The 25,196-nt window shown below is 45.1% G+C and overlaps 2 pseudogenes; both read left to right on the top strand.

The window, feature by feature from the left end:
• The first annotated feature begins 497 nt into the window (after positions 1-497).
• Positions 498-1,661, top strand: LOC139829968 (cytokinin dehydrogenase 2-like; annotated as a pseudogene).
• A 4,120-nt stretch (positions 1,662-5,781) lies between these two features.
• LOC127339466 (cytokinin dehydrogenase 2-like) lies at positions 5,782-24,585 on the top strand (annotated as a pseudogene).
• Positions 24,586-25,196: the final 611 nt, after the last annotated feature.

Below are 25,196 nucleotides of genomic sequence, written 5' to 3'. Positions count from 1 at the left end.
TCGACTCCCTCTGCTAGGGTTTCCCCTCGAACAAGATCGGAGCTCAAGCGCCGACGCCAGTGACGGGAACTCAGCCACGGATCAGATAATGCGAGTGGTTCTAAAGAAAAAAAATAGACATTATGTGTCGCTGCTTGCTTTTCATTGCACGTTGCAGGTCTCACCTCAAAACCATTCATCACTGCGTTCGTTGGATTTGTCAACGGAAGTGGTTGATCGTACGGTTCACACGTTAATGCGTTCAAATCCATAGTACATATGCAATTCTGTCGTGACTTCGTGTGGTGCATGCATCAACGAGCTCAACCACACGCATGTTGGACGTACCAAGTACTTCCTCGTTATGATGCTTGGGCTGCTCTGTCTTGATCGGCCGGCCCCATCATGGTGCCCGAGCGTCTGTCCTTGTTCTTATCAGCAATCTTCCGTCGCATTCAGTTTTGGCGTTTCTGTGGTGGAAAAACGTAAACCGTGGAAAAATCTTATTCGCATTGAACATGTCAAATGAGCCTCTTGGATCATGGATCGACCCGCTAGGCAGCTACATGGAACTAGGCGCCGCTAGGTATCTGTAGCTGTTTGTACGATGCATATTCTTTCGCCACAGATTGCAGAATCTCTGTACACGTACGTATCTCGTACTTTTTTTTTTTGTCAAGGTCCGTGCATACACTGTACGTCTAACGTCCGTAATGTCATGAGAACAAACGTACATACGGCATAATCAAGCAAGAATCTGCAAGTCCATGTCCTTTAGATCTCATGCAAATGACTCTCAAGTCGTCGGTCCTGATCGCACCTTACTAGCTAAGCCTTTTCTGCCTGGCTGACGCTCATATATATCATGGAAAAAAATAACGCGCTATTTCGGTGCTAATAGCACGCTATAGCGTTTTTGGAATCTGGACATGCCACACTACATTATTTCGCGTTATAGCGTGCTATAGCGCGCTAACCGTAGCGCGCTATAGCACGCTAATAGCGTATTTTTCGGCCGACGCTATTTTGTTGTAGCGTGCTATTTTTTTTTCTAATTTATAGACTATAATCTTCACTTCAAATGATCTAAAAATTCAGAGTGTATTCTCATGTTAATCAAGCTAGAGATAAATAATCATGGCTACTCTCTTCGTGCACGAGACCATCCCGGCCGGCTGCTGCATCCACTGAGAATGACAATCGTGCGCTCGTGTGGACGCCGGCGGCCTCCTCCTTGCCAGACGAGCTCCGCAACCTCGGCATCCGCGTGCTGATCCGCAACGAAGCAGAGGCCACCGCACGCGCGTCCGCCGACTTCGGTAACATGTCTGTCGAAGCCAACGCCCAAACGGTGGCCGTGCTCTACCCTTCGTGCCCCGACGAGACATCGCTGCTCTGATGCGCGCCTCGCGCGCGTGCCCCTCCGGCCCGTTCCCGGTCTCGACGCCGGCGGTGAGCAGCTGTGGGTAAACGTGCTGCACGCCGCCCTCGCGCAGGGTCTTACCCCACGGTCGTGGACGGATTATCGCCACCTCACCGTCGGTGGAACGCTCTCTAACGCTGGCATCAGCGGCCAGGCCTTCCGCCACGGCCCCCAGATTTCCAACGTCCACGAGCTCGACGTCATTGTTAGAAGAATATGCGTGTTGTATTACCAGAGGGCCAAAGGCCACAATATATAGTACATGTACAGGTGCAAATATGCAGGAAGCCCCCTAACATATGGGGAAACTACAATATACAGATATATACTCTAACACCCCCCCGCAAACTCATGGTGGATCCACAACACTGAGTTTGGAGAGTAAAAAGTCATGTTGCGCTCGAGTTTGTGCCTTTGTAAAGAAATCCGCCAACTGCAAATCTGAAGGCACATAATGAACCGCAACAACCTCATCCTGCACCTGAGCACGTGTATAAAAAGCATTAACACCAATATGCTTGGTCAGCTCATGCTTGACCGGATCACGTGCAATACTGATAGCACCTGTACTGTCAGACAAAATTGGAGTGGGTATCGTAACAGAGACCCCAAAATCTGCAAGCAACCACCGTAACCAGGTCACCTCAGCAATCAACAAAGCCATAGCCCGCAGCTCAGCCTCAACACTCGAACGAGAAACCGCTACCTGTTTCTTCGTCTTCCAAGCAACAAGCGAACCACCAAGAAACACACAGTAAGCAGAAAGTGAACGACGATCCGTAGGATCACTCGCCCACGTAGCATCCGAGTAGCACTGGAGCTGGAGAGAGCTAGAACGAGGAAAGAAAAGGCGACGAGTGATCGTGCCACGAAGGTAACGAAGAACACGGAGGAGATGACTGTAGTGAACAGTGGTAGGAGCTGAGACAAACTGACTCAGAATATGAACAGGATAAGAAATATCAGGACGAGTGACAGCAAGATAAACAAGACTCCCAACAAGATGACGATAACGTGTGGGATCAGGAAGAGGATCACCATCAGTAGGACGAAGCTTAACATTAAGCTCCATAGGAGTATCAACCGTGCGCTCATCCCCAAGAGCAGCACGAGCAAGAAGATCCTGAATGTACTTCTCCTGAGAGATAGAAAAGCCATCAGAAGTGGAGGAAACCTCAATCCCAAGAAAATAGCGAAGAGGACCAAGATCAGTCATGAGAAACTGATCACGAAGACGAGCCTTTACAAAGGCAATATACTCAGGATCATCACCAGTAATGATCATATCATCAACATAGAGAAGGAGAAGGGTGCGTCCACGAGGAGAAGTGTGAACGAAAAGTGCTGGATCATGAAGACTAGGAGAGAAACCAGCAGCAGTCACCACAGAGGCAAAGCGCTCAAACCAGGCACGAGGGGCCTGTTTGAGACCATAGAGAGAACGTCGAAGACGACAAACCATCCCATCGGGAACAGAATACCCAGGAGGAGGCTGCATGTAAACCTCCTCACTCAACTCGCCATTAAGAAAAGCATTCTGAACATCAAGCTGGGAGACAGACCAGCGGCGAACAGAGGCAACAGCAAGAAGGGTACGCACAGTAGTCATATGAGCCACAGGGGCAAAAGTCTCATCATAGTCACGGTTGTGCTCCTGCTGAAAACCACGAGCCACAAGACGCGCTTTATAGCGCTCAAGAGATCCATCAGAGCGAGTCTTAATTTTATAGACCCACTTACACGTGATGGGACGAACACCAGAAGGGGGAGAAACAAGATCCCAAGTGCCAGTGCGCTCAAGCGCAGCGATCTCCTCAGCCATGGCAAGCTGCCATTCAGGATGACGCTCGGCATCCCGATAAGAAGTCGGCTCGGAAACGACAGAGAGACCATACTGACTAGGAGAGTAACGAACTGGAGCACGACGCTGACGAACAGGCCGAGAAGGGGGAAGGTCATCTGCAGAAGACAAGTCATCAGAAGAAGAGGAAGAAGGGACAGAATCGGAAGGAGCCGAAGCCGGAGAACGAGGAGTACTAGGTGGACTAGACGAACGAGAGGATGGTGTCGAAGGGGGCGCATCAGAAGTAGGAGGGAGGGGAGGAGGGACAGCAGGGGGTGCATCCGGAAAAAGAAGAAAAGAGGTATCATCCACCGGGTAAGTACCCAAGGTGGGGCGAGGATAGAAGGGACGCGTCTCATCAAAAGTGACGTCACGAGAGATGCGCATCCGACGACCAACGGGGTCCCAACAGCGATAGCCCTTATGCTCATCACTGTATCCGAGAAAAACACACTCAACAGACTGAGCGGTCAGTTTGGTGCGTTCGCGAGGAGGCAGAAGGACATAGCAGACGCAACCAAATGAACGAAGAGTCGAGTAGTCTGGAGAAACACCAGAGAGACGCTCGAGAGGAATGCCACCCTGTAGAGCAGCGGAAGGCTGAATGTTAATAAGGTGGGCCGACGTAGCGACAGCCTCAGCCCAGAAATGTGGCGGAAGAGAAGAGGCAATCATCATAGCACGGGTGGTCTCAAGAAGATGACGATGCTTACGCTCGGCGACGCCATTTTGAGCATGCGCGCCGGGACAAGAAAACTGAGCGAGGGTGCCCTCCTCAGCAAGGACACCACGAAGGTGCTGAGAGATATACTCACCAGCAGAATCAGCACGGAACACGCGAATGGGTGAGGAATACTGAGTGCGGACCATGGCCGCAAAACGCTGATAAATAGAGAGCACCTCACTGCGAGAGTGCATGAAAAACACCCAGGTGTACCGTGAAAAATCATCAATGAATAAGATATAGTATCGATGGCCCCCTTTCGAAGCGAAGGGAGCCGGACCCCAAACATCTGAATGGACTAAATCGAACGGTCGCTGAGAGACAGACACACTAGTAGGATAGGGAAGCTGAATCTGTTTGCCTAACCTACAACCCTGACAGTGTAACGACCCATCTCTAGAGACAGACCCCAGAAGGCCACGATGAACCAAAGACGACAGGCGAGAGTCACAAAGGTGACCAAGACGATGATGCCACTGCTGAAAAGAGCCGGTGACAGAGGCAACAACCGGAGGAGAACTGGCAGATGAAGTGGCAGCGGAAGGAACACGAAGCCAGTCTAACTCCCAAAGCCCCGGAGACTGACGGCTACGAGGGCCAGCTCCAACCAGGGCCTGTGTGCGACGATCCTGAACCGCACAAGACTCAGCGTCAAGAATGATGCGACAACCAGAATCGGTGAGCTGGCTAGCAGAGAAAAGGTTCATCTGAAGGCGAGGAACATGAGAAACTTCAGGGACAGAGAAAGAGGGAGTAGAAAGGGTGCCTGTACTAGAAACGGGAATAGAGGTACCATCAGCCGTGACAACACGGACAGGAGAAATAAGAGACCGAAGAGCAGACAAGATAGAAGACTCAGAGGTCATATGAAAGGAAGCTCCAGAATCCAGATACCACGGGGACGTACCTGACTGTGTAGAAAGTGGTGGTCGCGCAGTGCCAGAAGAGCCAGTCACAGAACCAGCAGCGCCCGGCGAGGAAGAGTCTGGAGTAGCGAGCAGACCACGAAGACCCCTGAGAATGTCCTGATCAGAGAGTGCAACTGCAGAAGATCCTGAAGAGCCAGCCTGCTGACGATCCTGGAACTGCTGACGTAAACTGGGATCCCGCGTCCAGCAAGTGGAGGAAGTGTGGCCAACCTTGCCACAGTAGGTGCAATGAGGACGAGGGCGGAGACTCGGACCGCGAGGCTGCTGACGTAAACTGGAATCCCAAGCATCAAGCAGGCGGTGAAGCTGCGCTATCTCATGCGCAGAAAGGGGCGCGACTGGAGAGGTCGAAGTACAGTCAGGTGCCGACGAGGAGCTATCATCCACACGCACAGAGGCCACCAAAGGGGGTGACGGAGAGCAACACGCCGATGAAGACAGAGTCGGCAAATCGCGGTCATAACCACGTGAAGAGGCCGCGAAAGTCGATGTAGAGCGGCATGCCGACGCAGACGGAGTCGACGAAGCGCGGCCATAACCGCGGGAAGAGGCCGCGAAAGTCGATGTAGAGCGGCAGGCCGATATAGAGGAAGTCGGCGAAGCGCGGGCAGAACCGTGTGAAGAGGCCGCAAAAGTCGGTGGAGAGCGGCAGGCTGACATAGACGAAGTCGGCGAAGCGCGGCCAGAGCCGCGGGAAGAGGCCGTGAAAGTCGGTGAAGAGCGGTGAGCCGACGTAGACGGAGTCGGTGAAGCGCGGGCAGAGCCGCGTGAAGAGGCCGCGAAAGTCGGTGAAGAGCAGCGAGCCGACGTAGACGGAGTCGGTGAAGCGCGGGCAGAGCCGCGTGAAGAGGCCGCAAAAGTCGATGAAGAATAGCTAGCAGTCATGCACGGAGGCAGCGGACAAATATCAAGTACCGAAGGTGGGCCCAAAGAAGGGACGGAATCAGCGGAAGACATAGTTTTGTTTTTCCATTTTTTTTTTTGCTTTTTTTTTTTTTTTTTTTTTTTTGACGCTTCAGACGGAAGTCAACATGAGATATCTCAGGAGAGCAGGGAGGCGGCCGAGCGGGATGGGCCAAGCGGAGGAAGCCGATCAGAGAGCAGAGTAGGGGATTTCTGAACCAATCAAGATCCAATCGCACCACAGCCGATCAGAGAGCATAGTAGGGGATCAATTTCTGAATCGATTAGGCACCACAGGTAGCGGAAGGCCACGCGCGGGCCGATCCAGAGCCGATCGGCCGGCCGGCGAGCAGGCAGGGCGCCACGCGCGGATCCTGGCGGGCGTCACGTCCTGCGAGCGGGGGTCGACGGGGGTTCCGGGAGCAGGGAGCAGGGAATCGATCGGAGACGGAAGGATCACGGCCGGAAGAAGGCACGGCCGGAGGAACAGCAACGACGGCCGAGTAGAGGATCAATTTTGCTCTGATACCATGTTAGAAGAATATGCGTGTTGTATTACCAGAGGGCCAAAGGCCACAATATATAGTACATGTACATGTGCAAATATGCAGGAAGCCCCCTAACATATGGGGAAACTACAATATACAGATATATACTCTAACAGTCATCACAGGTGCGTACGTGCACGCCTTGTACTAACAGCAGCACACCACACGTTTGGTTCTTCATGTGTGACGCATATACTTACTTGTGATTGTTCTGTGTAGGACTCGGAGAGATGGTGACTTGCTCGAAGCAGAAGGACCGCGACCTGTTCGACGCGGTGCTTGGTGGGCTGGGCAGCTCGGCTTCATAAGAGCATCTCCACCGGCAGCCCCCAAATAGACGCAGGCAGAGACACCGCACTAGTCGAAAAAGGGCCTTTAGTCCCGAACTTCCGATTCACAACGGGCTTTAGTTCCGGTTGTGCAACCGGGACTAAAGGGTCGAGTAAAGGCCCCCCTTAGTCCCGGTTGCTTACGAACCGGGACTAAAGGTCCATCCACGTGGGTTCTGTTTGTCTGGGCGAAAATGTATCCAGTTGAATTTTTCTAATTTTATTTTTTCTAATTTTTTTCCACCCAATTTTTTCTATTTTTTTCATTCGGAATTTCTATTATTTCAGTTATTTGCATAGTTTAGTCTCTATCTCTAACTACACTTATCTCTAGTCAAATTACATATTTTTAGTCAAACTTCCCGCTCGGTCACCCATCCTCCCACTACTCTAGCACAAGCACGCTTAACTTTTTAGTTCCATCCCGTCCCGCATCCAAGTGTGCTTCGCGCGCATGTATGTGATACTAGAATCATATCAATCATATTAACATGTTGGTCGATGTCACATTTTTTTATTGTTTGAATTTTAAATAATTCTTTTAATAAACAAAAGTAATGATGTAATAATAATCTTGAATAAATAAATAAACATTAAATTTTTAATTTGTATTATTTTTAATTTTTTTAATTTTTTTTTGCCAAACCTAAAACCTAAAAATTTGAAAATCTAAAAATTGGGTAAACGTAATAGTAATCTTTATGCAGGATGCAATTATTAATTTTAATTTTTTAAAAAATAAAAAATATAAATCCGTAATTTATAGCAAAAAACTAAAATCTTCCTGCTTTCGTATTTTCATTTGAAATTTTGAGAATCTAAAAAGTGGCTAACTGATGTAACTTTTTCCCACGATGATTTTGATATATTATACGTTTTTTTTCCGACGTCGTATGCAAAAGTTAATGCGGTTTTACCATTTTTCAAACCTTTTTTGCAAAAAATGAAAATTCGAATTTCTTAATTTCACCGAATAGTAGGTTGCATAACATACAAGAATCTGAAAACATTTTATTTTTTGAATTTTCTATCATTTTCTTTTGTATTTTACAAAGCAAAAAAAGACCATCCAGGGGGGTGGTGAAGGGTGCGTGCGGAGTAAAAAAGCAGGAAAAACCTTTAGTCCCGGTTGGGGACACCATAGCCCTTTTGTCCCAGTTGGTGGAGCATTAGTCTCGGTTCACCTGCAGAACCGCGACTAAAGACCCCATTAGTCGCGGTTCGAATATTTTAGGGACTAAAGGGGTCGTATGGAAGGCATTTTTTCTACTAGTGCCGGCACCTTAGTTTGGGTACGCCGGCACAGCATCCTCTATTTGGCGGAGATGTTCCCACACCAGCGCCCCATACGCTAGCCCCGATAGATTTTGAAATTTAAAATCATAAATAAATGCATAGAAAATTGAATAAGAAACATTTTATTCCACAAACTAATACATAATTGGAAACATGGTTTACATAAAGATATAGTTTGGAACATGGTTTTCCATAAACTAATACATAGTTTGAACCATGGTTGACACAAATATAAAATATTGCAAAAAAACTAAACCTAACTAGGCCTGTTATCGCAGGTTTCGTGTGTTCGCTGCCAAGAAAGAAGACTCGAGGGCACACCCAGTCACCCAAACTGGAAAATCCAGCTGGCGAGGGTGCACCTGTTGATTCTTTCGAGGAAGAATATGCAAAAACGTGTGTGCCGATATTCGCTGCGAAGAAACAACACTCGTCAGTCGTCGTCCTCCTCGGCGTTGTCGCCGTGGTAGTTCCGGCCGCAACGCGTCTCGTCGAACACCTTGACGCTCATGTCCCTATCGCCAAAGTAGGAGAACACGAGCACGAAGCTGGCTTGGAGGCGGCGGTGGCGCGCGAACTTCTCCCAGCCGATGTGGAGGTCATCTTGCCGCACGCATCATAGATCACGCCCACGATCCACCGGTATTAGCCGCACGCAGCCTCCCGCAGATGCAGCGTGCTCGGGCGGTCGTCGCCGGCGACGAAGTCGGCGAAGGTGTCCGGCAGCCTCTGGATGCCGCGTGGGCCGCCCTTGAGGACGAGGACGAACTCGAACAGCATGGGCCCCTCCTCGTCCATGGCCGACGATGAAGACGACGGCGTCGCAGGCGACAACGTGCGTGCACCTCTGCCGCGGCCATGGCCACGACCATGGCCGCGACCTCGGCCTCGACCAGACATGGTGTCGTCTTTTCAGATGGTGGCGACTAGGGTTGGGGAGAGAGGCGCTAGGGTTTGTGTGTGGCACGGACGATGAGAGGCGGCCCTTTTTTATAGACCGCAGGGAGGCGGGGGAGCGGGGGGGGGGAGCGTTGGTGCTCATTAACGGCGGCACGAAGAGCAAGGCGCGCGCGATGGGACGGTTCGCTGCGCGTCTGCAACTCCACCATCGCTGGGCCTCAATAACTCCCATCGCGAGCTAGGCGACGGTTAGGTTAAAATTGAATGAGCCGCTGACGCGTCGGCCCCGTCAATCCCCGCTGGCGTCGACTTTTGGGATGTGTGGCTGACAGGCGGCTCCCACGCCCAAAAATTTCAGCCTCGCGAGGCGCCGGCGCGCCCGATTCGCACCCTTGGCGAAGGAGCTAGCACGGGGTTGCCGGCGATTCTATTGAAGTCCAAAATTGGCCGGCGCCGTTTGGGGCGTGATACGTCTCCAACGTATCTATAATTTCTGATGTTCCATGCTAGTTTTATGACAATACCTACATGTTTTGCTCACACTTTATAATGATTTTATGCATTTTCCGGAACTAACCTATTAACAAGATGCCGAGGTGCCAGTTCCTGTTTTCTGCTGTTTTTGGTTCCAGAAAGGCTGTTCGGGCAATATTCTCGGAATTCGACGAAACAAAAGCCAAACATCTTATTTCACCGAGACGGACCAGAACATTGAAGGGGAGCCGGAGAGGAGGCCCAGGGCCCCCACACCACACTGGGGCGCGGCCTAGGAGGGGGGCGCGCCGCCCTATGGGGTGGGCCCCCCAGGCACCCCCTTGCGCCGCCTCTTCGCCTATATAATCTTTTGTGACGTGAAAACCCTACAACAATTGACGAAACTCCAGAAAGACTCCAGGGACGCCGCCGCCATCGCGAAACTCCGTTTCGGGGGACAGAAGTCTCTGTTCCGGCACACCGCCGGGACGGGGAATTGCCCCCGGAGTCATCTCCATCCACATCACCGCCATCTTCATCGCCGTTGCTGTCTCCCATGATGAGGAGGGAGTAGTTCTCCCCCGAGGCTGAGGGCTCTACCGGTAGCTATGTGGTTCATCTCTCTCTCCCATGGTGTGATCTTTATGTGATCATGAGCTTTGTATCGCTATTAATCTATGTGCTACTCTAGTGATGTTATTAAAGTAGTCTATCCCTCCTCCATGATGTAAAGTTGACAATGTGTGCATCATGTAGTACTTGGCGTAGGTTATGATTGTAATCTCTTGTAGATTATGAAGTTAACTATTACTATGATAGTATTGATGCGATCTATTCCCCCTTTCATAGCTATTGTTGACAGTGTGTATGCTATGTTAGTACTCGGTCTAAATTGCAACGGTCTATTATGCAATCTAGAGGTTACTCTAATATGAACTCCGGATGTTGTGGAGCTTGTTTACTCCGGCTTGAGGTGTGCTTTTGTAGCCCTACACAATGAATGGTGTTTGTTATCCAACAAGAGAGTGTAGAAAGTAGCATTTATTTATTCAGTTATGTTATCAATGTTGTGAGTGTCCACTAGTGAAAGTATGATCCCTAGGCCTTGTTTCTAAGCATTGAAACACCGTTTCCAACAAGTTCTGCTACATGTTCGCTTGCTGCCATTTTTATTTCAGATTGCTTGCTACTTATAATCATCCATATTACTTGTATTTCACTATCTCTTCGCCGAACTAGTGCACCTATACATCTGACAAGTGTATTAGGTGTGTTGGGGACACAAGAGACTTCTTGTATCTTAATTGCAGGGTTGCTTGAGAGGGATATCTCTGACCTCTACCTCCCTGAGTTCGATAAACCTTGGGTGATTCACTTAAGGGAAACTTGCTGCTGTTCTACAAACCTCTGCTCTTGGAGGCCCAACACTGTCTACAAGAATAGAAGCACACGTAGACATCAAGCTATTTTCTGGCGCCGTTGCCGGGGAGGTAAGGTAAAAGGTATTCACATCCTCCGACTACTAAGCTATTTCCTAGCACTGTTGCCGGTGTGTGAGTGCTCGAAGGTATCTCCTTTAGATTCTGCAATTTTATCTTTTTGTTTCTTGTTTTTATTTTTCACTAGTTAGGCTTAATGGAAAACAACAAAAAAATTATGAACTTTATATTGAATTAGGACATGATGTGTTTGAATAGAGAATTAAAAAAACCCATGGAACTTTGTTTGCAAAATAGTTGTAGCAATGTTATTAGCATGAACTCTTTGAATACTATTATTGCTAATGCTATGGAAGAATTTAAGCTTGGGGAAGCTGGTTGTGATATTTTTAGTCCCCCAAGTTTTGAGGAGAAAATTTTCTTTGATGATACTTTGCCTCCCATTTATGATGATTATAATGATAGTGGTATTTTGGTGCCACCTACTATGGAGGATAAAGTTTATTATGATTATACCATGCATGCAATTTATGATAATTACGATGATGGTTGTGCTAGTTTTACTCCCACTATTACTAATAAAATTGATTATGCTTATGTGCAGAGTAATGATACTTTTATGCATGTGAATAAGAATGCTTTATGTGATAGTTATATTGTTGAGTTTGTTCATGATGCTACTGAAAGTTATTATGAGAGAGGGAAACATGGTCATATGCATCTTAATAATATTAAGTTTCCCCTCTTTATGTTGAGAATCTTGAAGTTGCGCTTGTGTTGCCTTTATATGCTTGTTGCATTATGCTTACATGACTTGCTTATTTACAAGATTCCTTTTCATAGGAAGTGGGTTAGACTTAAAAGTGTTTCTAATTTGCTTTTGATGCTCTCTTTTGCTTCAACTCTTATTTCTTGCGCGAGCATCATTAAAATTACTGAGCCCATCTTAATGGCTATAAAGAAAGCACTTCTTGAGAGATAACCCATGTTTTTTATTTTGCTACTGTTTTGTTGAGTCTTGGAAGTTGTTACTACTGTAGCAACCTCTCCTTATCTTTATTTTATTGCATTGTTGTGCCAAGTAAAGTCTCTAATAGTAAATTTGATACTAGATTTGGATTGCTGCGCAGAAATAGATTTCTACCTGTCACGAATTTGAGTAGATCTCTCTGTAGAAGAATCAAAAAAATCTGTCAATTTACATGCGTGATCCTCAGATATGTACGCAACTTTCATTACTTTTGAGCTTTTTCATCTGAGCCTGTTAAGTTCCTCTAAAAAATTTGTCTTTACGGACTGTTCTGTTTTGACAGATTCTGCCTTTTATTTCGCATTGCCTCTTTTACTGTGTTGAGTGGATTTCTTTGTTCCATTAACTTTCAGTAGCCTTGGGTAATGTCCAGAAGTGTTGGGAATGATTGTGTGAATTTTTGATTATGCACTAACCCTCTAATGAAGTTTATGAGAAGTTTGGTGTGGCGGAAGTTTTCAAGGGTCAAGAGAGAAGGGTGATATAATGTGATCAAGAAGAGTGAAGAGCCTAAACTTGGGGATGCCCCCGTGGTTCATCCCTGCATATTTCAAGAATACTCAAGCATCTAAGCTTGGGGATGCCTTGGGCATCCCCTTCTTCATCAACAACTTATCAGGTCACCTCTAGTGAAACTATATTTTTATTCCGTCACATCTTATGTACTTTACTTGGAGCGTCTGTGTGCTTTTATTTTCGTTTTGTTATTTTCATTCTCTGAATAAATTCATGCTTATGTGGGAGAGAGACACGCTCCGCTTTTTCATTTGAACACTTGTGTTCTTAGTTTTACTTTTAATGTTCATGGCGAAAGTTAAAAGCTGCTGCATTTATTGCTATTTGGTTGGAAACAGGAAATGCTTCATGTGGTAATTGGTATATGGTCTTGAATAATTCGATACTTGGCAATTGTTTTGCTCAATAGATCATGTTTAAGCTCTTGCATCATGTACTTTGCACCTATTAATGAAGAACTACCATAGAGCTTGTTGAAATTTGGTTTGCATGATTGGTCTCTCTAAAAGTCTAGATATTTTCTGGTGAAGTGTTTGAACAACAAGGAAGACAGTGTAGAGTCTTATAATGCTTGCAATATGTTCTTATGTAAGTTTTGCTGTACCGGTTCATACTTGTGTTTGCTTCAAACAACCTTGCTAGCCAAAGCCTTGTACTGAGAGGGAATTCTTCTCGTGCATCCAAAACCTTGAGCCAAAACCTATGCCATTTGTGTCCCCCATACCTACCTACTATGTGGTATTTCTCTGCCATTGCAAAGTAAATTGCTTGAGTGCTACCTTTAAAATTTCATTCCTTGTCTTTGCAATATATAGCTCATGGGAAAATAGCCTTAAAAACTATTGTGGTAAAGAATATGTAGCTTATGTATCTTATTTCTTATAAGTTGCTTGTTGAGCGGTAACCATGTTTCTGGGGACGCCATCAACTATTACACTTTTGTTGAATATCATGTGAGTTGCTATGCATGTTCGTCTTGTCTGAAGTAAGGGTGATTTATCATGATCAAATGGTTTGAGTATGCATATTGTTAGAGAAGAACATTGGGCCGCTAACCGAAGCCATGTATCATGGTGGAAGTTTCAGTTTGGACATTAATCCTCAATCTCTTATGAGAATATTATCTGTTGTTGAATACTTATGCATTAAAGAGGAGTCCATTATCTGTTTCCTATGTTGTCCCAGTATGGATGTCCTTAGTTGAGATCTATCAAAAACGAGAAATCAAATGCGATCTATCTCCTTGGACCTTTGTACAGGCGGCATAGAGGTACCCCTTTGTGACACTTGGTTGAAACATATGTAATGCAATGATAATCCATGGAAATCCAAGCTAATTAGGACAAGGTGCGAGCACTATTGGTATTCTATGCATGAGGCTTGCAACTTATAGGATGTCTTATGCATAACACATATGAATTATTACTACCGTTGACAAATTTTTTCTATGTTTTCAAAATAAAATCTCTAGCACAAAAATAGTAATCCATGCTTCCCTCTGCGAAGGGCCTTTATTTTACTTTATGTTGAGTCAGTTTACCTACTTCTTTCTATCTTAGAAGCAAACACTTGTGTCAACTGTGTGCATTGATTCCTACATACTTGCTTATTTGCACTCATCATATTACTTTGTGTTGACAATTATCCATGAGATATACATGTTGAAGTTGAAAGCAACTGCTGAAACTTATATCTTCCTTTGTGTTGCTTCAAAACTTTCTACTAAGAATTTATTGCTTTATGAGTTAACTCCTATGCAAGTCTTATTGATGCTTGTCTTGAAAGTACTATTCATGAAAAGTCTTTGCTATATGATTCAGTTGTTTAGTCATTGTCTTTACCATTGCTTCGAATCACTACATTCATGTCATATGCTTTACAATAGTATTGATCAAGATTATGATAGTAGCATGTCACTTCAGAAATTATCCTTGTTATCGTTTACCTACTCGAGGGCGAGTAGGAACTAAGCTTGGGGATGCTTGATACGTCTCCAACGTATCTATAATTTCTGATGTTCCATGCTAGTTTTATGACAATACCTACATGTTTTGCTCACACTTTATAATGATTTTATGCATTTTCCGGAACTAACCTATTAACAAGATGCCGAGGTGCCAGTTCCTGTTTTCTGCTGTTTTTGGTTCCAGAAAGGCTGTTCGGGTAATATTCTCGGAATTCGACGAAACAAAAGCCAAACATCTTATTTCACCGAGACGGACCAGAACACCGAAGGGTAGCCGGAGAGGAGGCCCAGGGCCCCCACACCTCACTGGGGCGCTGATGCGTGCAGTTGACACACGTCCGTTGGGAACCCCAAGAGGAAGGTGTGATGCGTACAGCAGAAAGTTTTCCCTCAGTATGAAACCAAGGTTATCAAACCAGTGGGAGTCAAGGAACACGTGAAGGTTGTTGGTGACAGAGTGTAGTGTGGCGCAACACCAGGGATTCCGGCGCCAACGTGGAACCTGCACAACACAATCACAATACTTTGCCCCAACGTAACAGTGAGGTTGTCAATCTCACCGGCTTGCTGTAAACAAAGGATTAAACGTATGGTGCGGAAAATGATGTTTGTTTGCGAAGAACAGTAAAGAACAGAGTTTGCAGTGGATTGTATTTCAGATGTAAAAGAATGGACCGGGGTCCACAGTTCACTAGTGGTGTCTCTCCCATAAGATAAATAGCATGTTGGGTGAACAAATTACAGTTGGGCAATTGACAAATAGAGAGGGCATAACAATGCACATACATATCACGATGACTACTATGAGATTTAATCAGGGCATTACGACAAAGTACATAGACCGCTATCCAGCATGCATCTATGCCTAAAAAGTCCACCTTCGGGTTAGCATCCGCACCCCTTCCAGTATTAAGTTGCAACAACAGACAATTGCATTAAGTATGGTGCGTAATGTAATCAACACAAATATTCTTAGACAAAGCATTGATGTTTTATCCCTAGTGGCAACAACACATCCACAACCTTAGAACTTTCTCACATCGTCCTGCATTCAATGGAGGCATGAACCCACTATCGAGCATAAATACTCCCTCTTGGAGTTACAAGTATCAACTTGGCCGGAGCCTCTACTAGCAACGGAGAGAATGCAAGAACATAAAAAACATATATGATAGATTGATAATCAACTTGACATAGTATTCCATATTCATCGGATCCCAACAAACTCAACATGTAGCATTACAAATAGATGATCTTGATCATGATAGGTAGCTCACAAGATCTAACATGATAGCACAATGAGGAGAAGACAACCATCTAGCTACTGCTATGGACCCATAGTCCAGGGGTGAACTACTCACACATCAATCCGGAGGCGATCATGGTGATGAAGAGTCCTCCGGGAGATGATTCCCCTCTCCGGCAGGGTGCCGGAGGCGATCTCCTGAATCCCCCGAGATGGGATTGGCGGCGGCGTCTCTGGAAGGTTTTCCGTATCGTGGCTCTCGGTACTGGGGTTTTCGCGACGAAGGCTATAAGTAGGCGGAAGGGCAGAGTCGGAGGGCTGACGAGGGGCCCACACCATAGGGCGGCGCGGGCCCCCCTCTGTCCATGCCGGCCTATGGTCTGGCCACCTCGTGGCCCCACTTCGTAACCCCTCCGGTCTTCTGGAAGCTTCGTGGAAAAATAAGACCCTGGGCGTTGATTTCGTCCAATTCCGAGAATATTTCCTTTGTAGGATTTCTGAAACCAAAAACATCAGAAAACAGCAACTGACTCTTCGGCATCTTGTCAATAGGTTAGTGCCGGAAAATGCATAATAATGACATAAAGTGTGTATAAAACATGTGAGTATCATCATAAAAGTAGCATGGAACATAAGAAATTATAGATACGTTTGAGACGTATCAAGCATCCCCAAGCTTAGTTCCTACTCGCCCTCGAGTAGGTAAACGATAACAAGGATAATTTCTGAAGTGACATGCTATCATAATCTTGATCAATACTATTGTAAAGCATATGAGATGAATGCAGCGATTCGAAGCAATGGTAAAGACAATGATTAAACAACTGAATCATATAGCAAAGACTTTTCATGAATAGTACTTTCAAGACAAGCATCAATAAGACTTGCATAAGAGTTAACTCATAAAGCAATAAATTCTTAGTAGAAAGCTTTGAAGCAACACAAAGAAAGATATAAGTTTCAGCGGTTGCTTTCAACTTCAACATGTATATCTCATGGATAATTGTCAACATAAAGCAATATAACAAGTGCAATAGGTAAACTTGTAAGAATCAATGCACACAGTTGACACAAGTGTTTGCTTCTAAGATAGAAAGAAGTGGGTAAACTGACTCAACATAAAGTAAAAGAATGGCCCGTCGCAGAGGGAAGCATGGATTACTATTTTTGTGCTAGAGCTTTTCATTTTGAAAACATAGAAACAATTTTGTCAACGGTAGTAATAAATCATATGTGTTATGTATAAGACATCTTATAAGTTGCAAGCCTCATGCATAGAATACCAATAGTGCTCGCACCTTATCCTAATTAGCTTGGATTAACACGGATTATCATTGCATAACATATGTTTCAACCAAGTGTCACAAAGGGGTACCTCTATGCCGCCTGTACAGAGGTCTAAGGAGAAAGTTCACATTGGATTTCTCGCTTTTGATTATTCTCAACTTAGACATCCATACAGGGACAACATAGAAAACAGATAATGGACTCCTCTTTTAATGCTTAAGCATTCAACAACAGATAATATTCTCATAAGAGATTGAGGTTTTGTGTCCAAACTGAAACTTCCACAATGATTCATGGCTTTAGTTAGCGGCCCAATGTTCTTCTCTAACAATATGCATACTCAAACCATTTGATCATGAAAATCGCCCTTACTTGAGACAAGACGAACATGCATAGCAACTCACATGATATCCAACAAAGGTGTAAAAGTTGATGGCGTCCCCAGAAACATGGTTACCGCTCAAGAAGCAACTTATAAGAAATAAGATACATAGCAACAGATTTAATACCACAATAGTTTTTAAGGCTATTTTCCCATGAGCTATGTATTGCGAAGACAAAGAATAGAATTTTAAAGGTAGCACTCAAGTAATGTACTTTGGAATGGCATACAAATACCATGTAGTAGGTAGGTATGATGGACACAAATGGCATAGTTTTTTGGCTCAAGGATTTGGATGCACGAGAAGTATTTCCTCTCAGTACAAGGCTTTGGCTAGCAAGGTTGTTTGAAGCAAACTCAAGTATAAACCGGTACAGCAAAACTTACATAAGAACATATTGCAAGCATTATAAGACTCTACACTATCTTCCTTGTTGTTCAAACACCTTAACCAGAAAATATCTATACTTAGAGAGACCAATCATGCAAACCAAATTTTAACAAGCTCTATGTAGTTCTTCATTAATAGGTGCAAAGTACATGATGCAAGAGCTTAAACATGATCTATATGAGCACAACAATTGCCAAGTATCAAATTATTCAAGACATTATACCAATTACCACATGAAGCATTTTCCGTTTCCAACCATATAACAATGAACGAAGCAGTTTCAACCTTCGCCATGAACATTAAAAGTAGCACTAAGAACACATGTGTTCATATGCAACAGCGGAGCGTGTCTCTCTCCCATACAAAGAATGCTAGGATCCGAGTTTATTCAAACAAAAACAAAAATAAAAGCAAACAGACGCTCCAAGTAAAGTACATAAGATGTGACTGAATAAAAATATAGTTTCACTAGAGGTGACCTGATAAGTTGTCGATGAAGAAGGGGATGCCTTGGGCATCCCCAAGCTTAGATGCTTGAGTCTTCTTGAAATATGCAGGGATGTACCACGGGGGCATCCCCAAGCTTAGACTTTTCACTCTTCTTGATCATATTGTATCATCCTCCTCTCTTGACCCTTGAAAACTTCCTCCACACCAAACTCAAAGCAAACTCATTAGAGGGTTAGTGCATAATTGAAAATTCATATATTCAGAGGTGACATAATCATTCTTAACACTTCTGGACATTGCACAAAGCTACTGAAAGTTAATGGAACAAAGAAATCTATCAAACATAGCAAAACAGGCAATGCGAAATAAAAGGCAGAATCTGTCAAAACAGAACAGTCCGTAAAGACGAATTTTTCTGGGGCACTTAACTTGCTCAGATGAAAAAGCTCAAATTGAATGAAAGTTGCGTACATATCTGAGGATCATGCACGTAAATTGGCAGAATTTTATGAGTTACCTACAGACGGGGCTGCTAAATTTCGTTACAGTAAGAAATCTGTTTCTGCGCAGTAATCCAAATCTAGTATCAACATTACTATCAAAGACTTTACTTGGCACAACAATGCAATAAAATAAAGATAAGGAGAGGTTGCTACAGTAGTAACAACTTCCAAGACTCAAATATAAAACAAAAGTGCAGAAGTAAAATAATGGGTTCTCTCCCATAAGCGCTTTTATTTAACGCCTTTCAGCTAGGCGCAGAAAGTGTGAATCAAGTATTATCAAGAGATGAAGCATCAACAGAGGGGTTTAGAGTTTTCTCAACTATGCATTGTATCTTGTCTATGTAAGTTTCAGAGGCCCCTTTTTCATTACTCTTAGGCTTGCTATTCTCATCAAACAAATTTCCAGGAACAATCCAATCATAATTCTTTTCTAGTGCCTCGAACATTCCTAAGAGCTTGCAAGGTATTGATGTCTTAATCTCCCCTTCACAATTAACTTTATTAGTGTACTTTAATCTATCTTTTTCCATTTTTTCAAGGGTATTAGCAAAATTGGTATAAAGGCCAAGCATCTTATATTTAATAAAGACTTTTCTAGCTTCTCTTGCTACATCACCAAATTCTTTAAGATGGGTTTCTAAGACAAAATCTCTCTTTTCTCCCCTCTCCATATCAGAGAGTGTAAGAAACATATGTTAAATTATAGGATTAAGATTAATGAATCTAGCTTCCAACATGTGTACTAAAGAAGCGGCAGCAATTTTATAAGTAGGAGCAAGTTCTACCAAGTGTCTATCTTCAAAATCTTCAGCTGTACTAACATGAGTGAAAAATGCTTCTATATTATCTCTTCCAATGATAGACCCTCGTCCTAACGGTATATCTTTCGGAGTGAACTTAGGAGGAAACATGATGAAATAAACAAAAGGTAAATAAAGTAAATGCAAGTAACTAATTTTTGTGTGTTTTTAATATAGAGAACGCAACAAGACAGTAAATAAAGTAAAACTAGTAACTAATTTTTTTGTATTTTTGATATAGAAAACAAACAAAGCAGTAAATAAAATAAAGTAAAGCAAGACAAAAACAAAGTAAAGAGATTGGATGTGGGAGACTCCCCTTGCAGCGTGTCTTGATCTCCCCGGTAACGGCGCCAGAAAAAATCCTTGATGCGTGCAGTTGACACACTTCCGTTGGGAACCCCAAGAGGAACGTGTGATGCGTACAGCAGAAAGTTTTCCCTCAGTATGAAACCAAGGTTATCGAACCAGTAGGAGTCAAGGAACACGTGAAGGTTGTTGGTGACGGAGTGTAGTGCGGCGCAACACCAGGGATTCCGGCGCCAACGTGGAACCTGCACAACACAATCACAATACTTTGCCCCAACGTAACAGTGAGGTTGTCAATCTCACCGGCTTGCTGTAAACAAAGGATTAAACGTATGGTGCGGAAAATGATGTTTGTTTGCGAAGAACAGTAAAGAACAGAGTTTGCAGTGGATTGTATTTCAGATGTAAAAGAATGGACCGGGGTCCACAGTTCACTAGTCGTGTCTCTCCCATAAGATAAATAGCATGTTGGGTGAACAAATTACAGTTGGGCAATTGACAAATAGAGAGGGCATAACAATGCACATACATATCACGATGACTACTATGAGATTTAATCAGGGCATTACGACAAAGTACATAGACCGCTATCCAGCATGCATCTATGCCTAAAAAGTCCACCTTCGGGTTAGCATCCGCACCCCTTCCAGTATTAAGTTGCAACAACAGACAATTGCATTAAGTATGGTGCGTAATGTAATCAACACAAATATCTTTAGACAAAGCATTGATGTTTTATCCCTAGTGGCAACAACACATCTACAACCTTAGAACTTTCATCACGTCCTGCATTCAATGGAGGCATGAACCCACTATCGAGCATAAATACTCCCTCTTGGAGTTACAAGTATCAACTTGGCCAGAGCCTCTACTAGCAACGGTGAGCATGCAAGAACATAAAAAACATATATGATAGATTGATAATCAACTTGACATAGTATTCCATATTCATCGGATCCCAACAAACTCAACATGTAGCATTACAAATAGATGATCTTGATCATGATAGGCAGCTCACAAGATCTAACATGATAGCACAATGAGGAGAAGACAACCATCTAGCTACTGCTATGGACCCATAGTCCAGGGGTGAACTACTCACACATCAATCCGGAGGCGATCATGGTGATGAAGAGTCCTCCGGGAGATGATTCCCCTCTCCGGCAGGGTGCCGGAGGCGATCTCCTGAATCCCCCGATATGGGATTGGCGGCGGCGGCGTCTCTGGAAGGTTTTCCGTATCGTGGCTCTCGGTACTGGGATTTTCGCGACGAAGGCTATAAGTAGGCGGAAGGGCAGAGTCGGAGGGCTGACGAGGGGCCCACACCATAGGGCGGCGCGGCCCCCCTCTGGCCGCGCCGGCCTATGGTCTGGCCACCTCGTGGCCCCACTTCGTATCCCCTCCGGTCTTCTGGAAGCTTCGTGGAAAAATAAGACCCTGGGCGTTGATTTCGTCCAATTCCGAGAATATTTCCTTTGTAGGATTTCTGAAACCAAAAACAGCAGAAAACAGCAACTGGCTCTTCGGCATCTCGTCAATAGGTTAGTGCCAGAAAATGCATAATAATGACATAAATGTGTATAAAACATGTGAGTATCATCATAAAAGTAGCATGGAACATAAGAAATTATAGATACGTTTGAGACGTATCAGGCGCGTCCTAGGAGGGGGGCACGCCGCCCTCTGGGGTGGGCCCCCTAGGCACCCCCTTGCGCCGCCTCTTCGCCTATATAATCTCTCGTGACGTGAAAACCCTACAACAATTGACGAAACTCCAGAAAGACTGCAGGGACGCCGCCGCCATCGCGAAATTCCGTTTCGGGGGCAGAAGTCTCTGTTCTGGCACGCCGCACTACAAGAAAAAGGCCTATTGCCGGCGCACCAAAAAAGCCTATTGCCGGCGCACTTAGAGCCCGCCGGTGGGAACAGGCCGGTGATAATCGCTTATTGCCGGCGCACCTGTTGGTGCGCCGGTGGTAACTCGCGTTATCCCCGGTGCACCTGTCTTGTTCGCCGGCGGTAGGTTATACAAGAAAACAAAAAAAATCAAATCTAGATCTAGATCTAGATCTAGATCTAGCTAATCAGTGGTTGTCGTCTCTGCGCCGGTGTAGGAGGTACAGGAGGTGCAGGATGATGGCGGAAGCTCCCGAGGTCATCGCGTCGGTGTAGGAGGAGGAGGAGTAGGCTGGAGGTGGAGGAGCCCGGAGTAGGTGGGGGAGCCCGGAGTTGATGGAGGTGGCCGGAGTTGGTGGAGGAGGCCGGAGGTGGTGGAGGAGGCTGGACGTGGTGGCGGAGGCCGGACGTGGTGGAGGAGGCCGGAGGTGGTGGAGGAGGCCGGAGGTGTTGGAGGAGGCCGGAGGATGTTGTGGCCGTCGGTGGCCATCGTGGCCGTCGGTGCAGTAAAGGTCGCCGGAGTAGCTCGCTGCAGTAGCTCGATGTAGTAGATGAGGAGGAGGAGGAGGAGGAAAAGAGAAGGAAAATGTGAAAGTGAGGAGCACAGGCAGGTGTGGAGTATATATATACCATAGGTTACTGCCGGCGCACCAAGTAGGGTGGTGCGCCGGGGGTATTTTTTTTTCTTTTTTTCTCCCAAATCTTAAATCTGAAAAAAGTCCTGTTTCTGTTTTGAATTTGACGAATCCATTTTTTCTCCAAACGGCCGTAGGCCGTTGAATTAGAATAGAAAATTTCGAGTAGATCGATTTTGATATAAAAAAGTTTTTCATCGGAGGTCGTATGCAACCAGAAATCCCGTTTTACCGAAAGATGACGCCATTTTGCATAATACATCGAAATTCAAATTTTCAAATTTTTACTAAAACTAGATCACATATTACATGGGCATTTCAAAGGATTTTATTTTTTGAATTTTCTATTATTTTTTCGAAAACTGAAAATGCGATTCCCGGGGGGGGGGGTGGAGAGAAAAATCTAGGCAGCTTACCCCCGGCGCACCTCTATGGTGGTGCGCTGGTGGTAAATTGTCTACCACCGGCGCACCACCATAGAGGTGCGCCGGGGGTAAGGTGCCCAGATTTTTACTGTTCAGCTAGATCTCTTCGAATTTTATCCCCGGCGCACTAATTTTTTTTGTGCGCCGGCAGTATAGGTCCATCGCCGGCGCGGCGCTTATTTGGTGCGCCGGCAACATGTTCCACCGGCGCATGCCTATGGTGGTGCGCCGGCACCACTTGCGTGCAGCTATAGCCCTTTTCCTAGTAGTGCCGCCGGGACGGGAAATTGCCCCCGGAGTCATCTCCATCGACATCACCGCCATCTTCATCGCCGTTGCTGTCTCCCATGATGAGGAGGGAGTAGTTCTCCCCCGAGGCTGAGGGCTCTACCGGTAGCTATGTGGTTCATCTCTCTCTCTGCCATGGTGTGATCTTTATGTGATCATGAGCTTTGTATCGCTATTAATCTATGTGCTACTCTAGTGATGTTATTGAAGTAGTCTATCCCTCCTCCATGATGTAAAGTTGACAGTGTGTGCATCATGTAGTACTTGGCGTAGGTTATGATTGTAATCTCTTGTAGATTATGAAGTTAACTATTACTATGATAGTATTGATGCGATCTATTCCCCCTTTCATAGCTATTGTTGACAGTGTGTATGCTTTGTTAGTACTCGGTCTAAATTGCAACGGTCTATTATGCACTCTAGAGGTTACTCTAATATGAACTCCGGATGTTGTGGAGCTTGTTTACTCCGGCTTGAGGTGTGCTTTTGTAGCCCTACACAATGAATGGTGTTTGTTATCCAACAAGAGAGTGTAGAAAGTAGCATTTATTTATTCAGTTATGTGATCAATGTTGAGAGTGTCCACTAGTTAAAGTATGATCCCTAGGCCTTGTTTCTAAGCATTGAAACACCGTTTCCAACAAGTTCTGCTACATGTTCGCTTGCTGCCATTTTTATTTCAGATTGCAGTTGCTACTTATAATCATCCATATTACTTGTATTTCACTATCTCTTCGCCGAACTAGTGCACCTATACATCTGAAAAGTGTATTAGGTGTGTTGGGGACACAAGAGACTTCTTGTATCTTAATTGCAGGGTTGCTTGAGAGGGATATCTCTGACCTCTACCTCCCTGAGTTCGATAAACCTTGGGTGATTCACTTAAGGGAAACTTGCTGCTGTTCTACAAACCTCTGCTCTTGGAGGGACAACACTGTCTACAAGAATAGAAGCACACGTAGACATCAGGGCGCGCCGGTGCGAGCCCATTTTTGCTCCCGGCCCCAAAAAAGCTATCAGGGGCGCCGGTGGAGATGCTCTAACACGGGAGCGCATCCCTCTCGTGCCGGTGCCGGCGAGGGCGCGCTGGGTGCGGCTCTTCTACGCGAGCGCGGCGGAGCTGATGGACGACCAGGAGCGGCTCATCGACTTCGGGCACGGAGGCGCTCTGTCCGACCTCATGGACTACGTCGAGGGCGCTCCGTCGTCCTCGCCGGCCAGCAGGGCATCAAAGCCTCCTGGCGTTCGCCGCCGCCGTCATCGTCCTTCTTCTCTGACGCCGATGTAACAAAGCTCGCCGAGGAGGCGGGAGGTGTCCTCTACTGTCTCGAGGGAGCCCTCTACTACGGCGGCGCTGCCGGCGGCGAGTCTGACGTTGATAAGGTGTAAAGCATGTAAGTATGAGCTTTGTCGGTGTAGATGGACTTTTGGGAGCGGATGCATGCGTTAGCGCCGTACTTGTCCTAGCTTTGTCTGCCCTTGAAATGGATATCTCCACCTGCCTGTTGTAAAACCTAACTGCAACCTCTTTTTTCCCGGAAAAAAATGAATGAGACACCATTTTTTTCTCTCGTGCAGAAAACCATTATTTTGGATTCATATTTTGCAAAGGGATTTGCTAGTTCTCAGCGAACTAGCTTCGTGCAAGTTCTACATCATTTGATTTCGTAATTCGTGCTAGTCATGAGTTGCAACATGAGCTGCAACTAAGAGTTGATGACATCATCTAACTGAGAATGAAGTTAGTTTTTAGTCGACTGAGAAATAATCATACCCTTTTGTAAAATTGACTTTTTAACTGCAAAGTCAGTTTAGTGATAATTGTAACTCACTTTTTTTTGTCAGTAAAGTGTAATATTTTATTTTTTTTTCAAAATTGTTACTCGCTTCGACCAGGGAGTACTTGCATTTTTTTGTCAAGATAATACATACAACTTTGATTTAGTGAATAATACAGCTTGCCTCTTCCATTCAAAATGAAGCTCCCCATCTTTTATTTTCAGGAAAAGGCCAACCTAGTGAAATATTGCAGCATGTATTATTTCATAATCGACTTAGATACTTAATCAATACAAAGTCTTAGGTAATAGATTGAGATATAGCCAGATTTTTGCATGAGTTATAATTTCTATAAACTATAGATACCTATTTTTTACCAAGACTTTAAGGCTTCCAACTAAACCAACTGTTGGAAATAGTTGCTCTTTGACATACTTTTAGTGTTGTATGAAATTTTTGTTGAACCAAAACTCCAGTGACATACAAAGTTAGGAAAAATAAAC

The sequence above is a fragment of the Lolium perenne genome, chromosome 3, assembly GCF_019359855.2.
Source record: "Lolium perenne isolate Kyuss_39 chromosome 3, Kyuss_2.0, whole genome shotgun sequence".
Taxonomy (NCBI): domain Eukaryota; kingdom Viridiplantae; phylum Streptophyta; class Magnoliopsida; order Poales; family Poaceae; genus Lolium; species Lolium perenne.
Note: the sequence above shows the minus strand (reverse complement) of the source record. Positions and strands in the feature narration are given on the sequence as shown.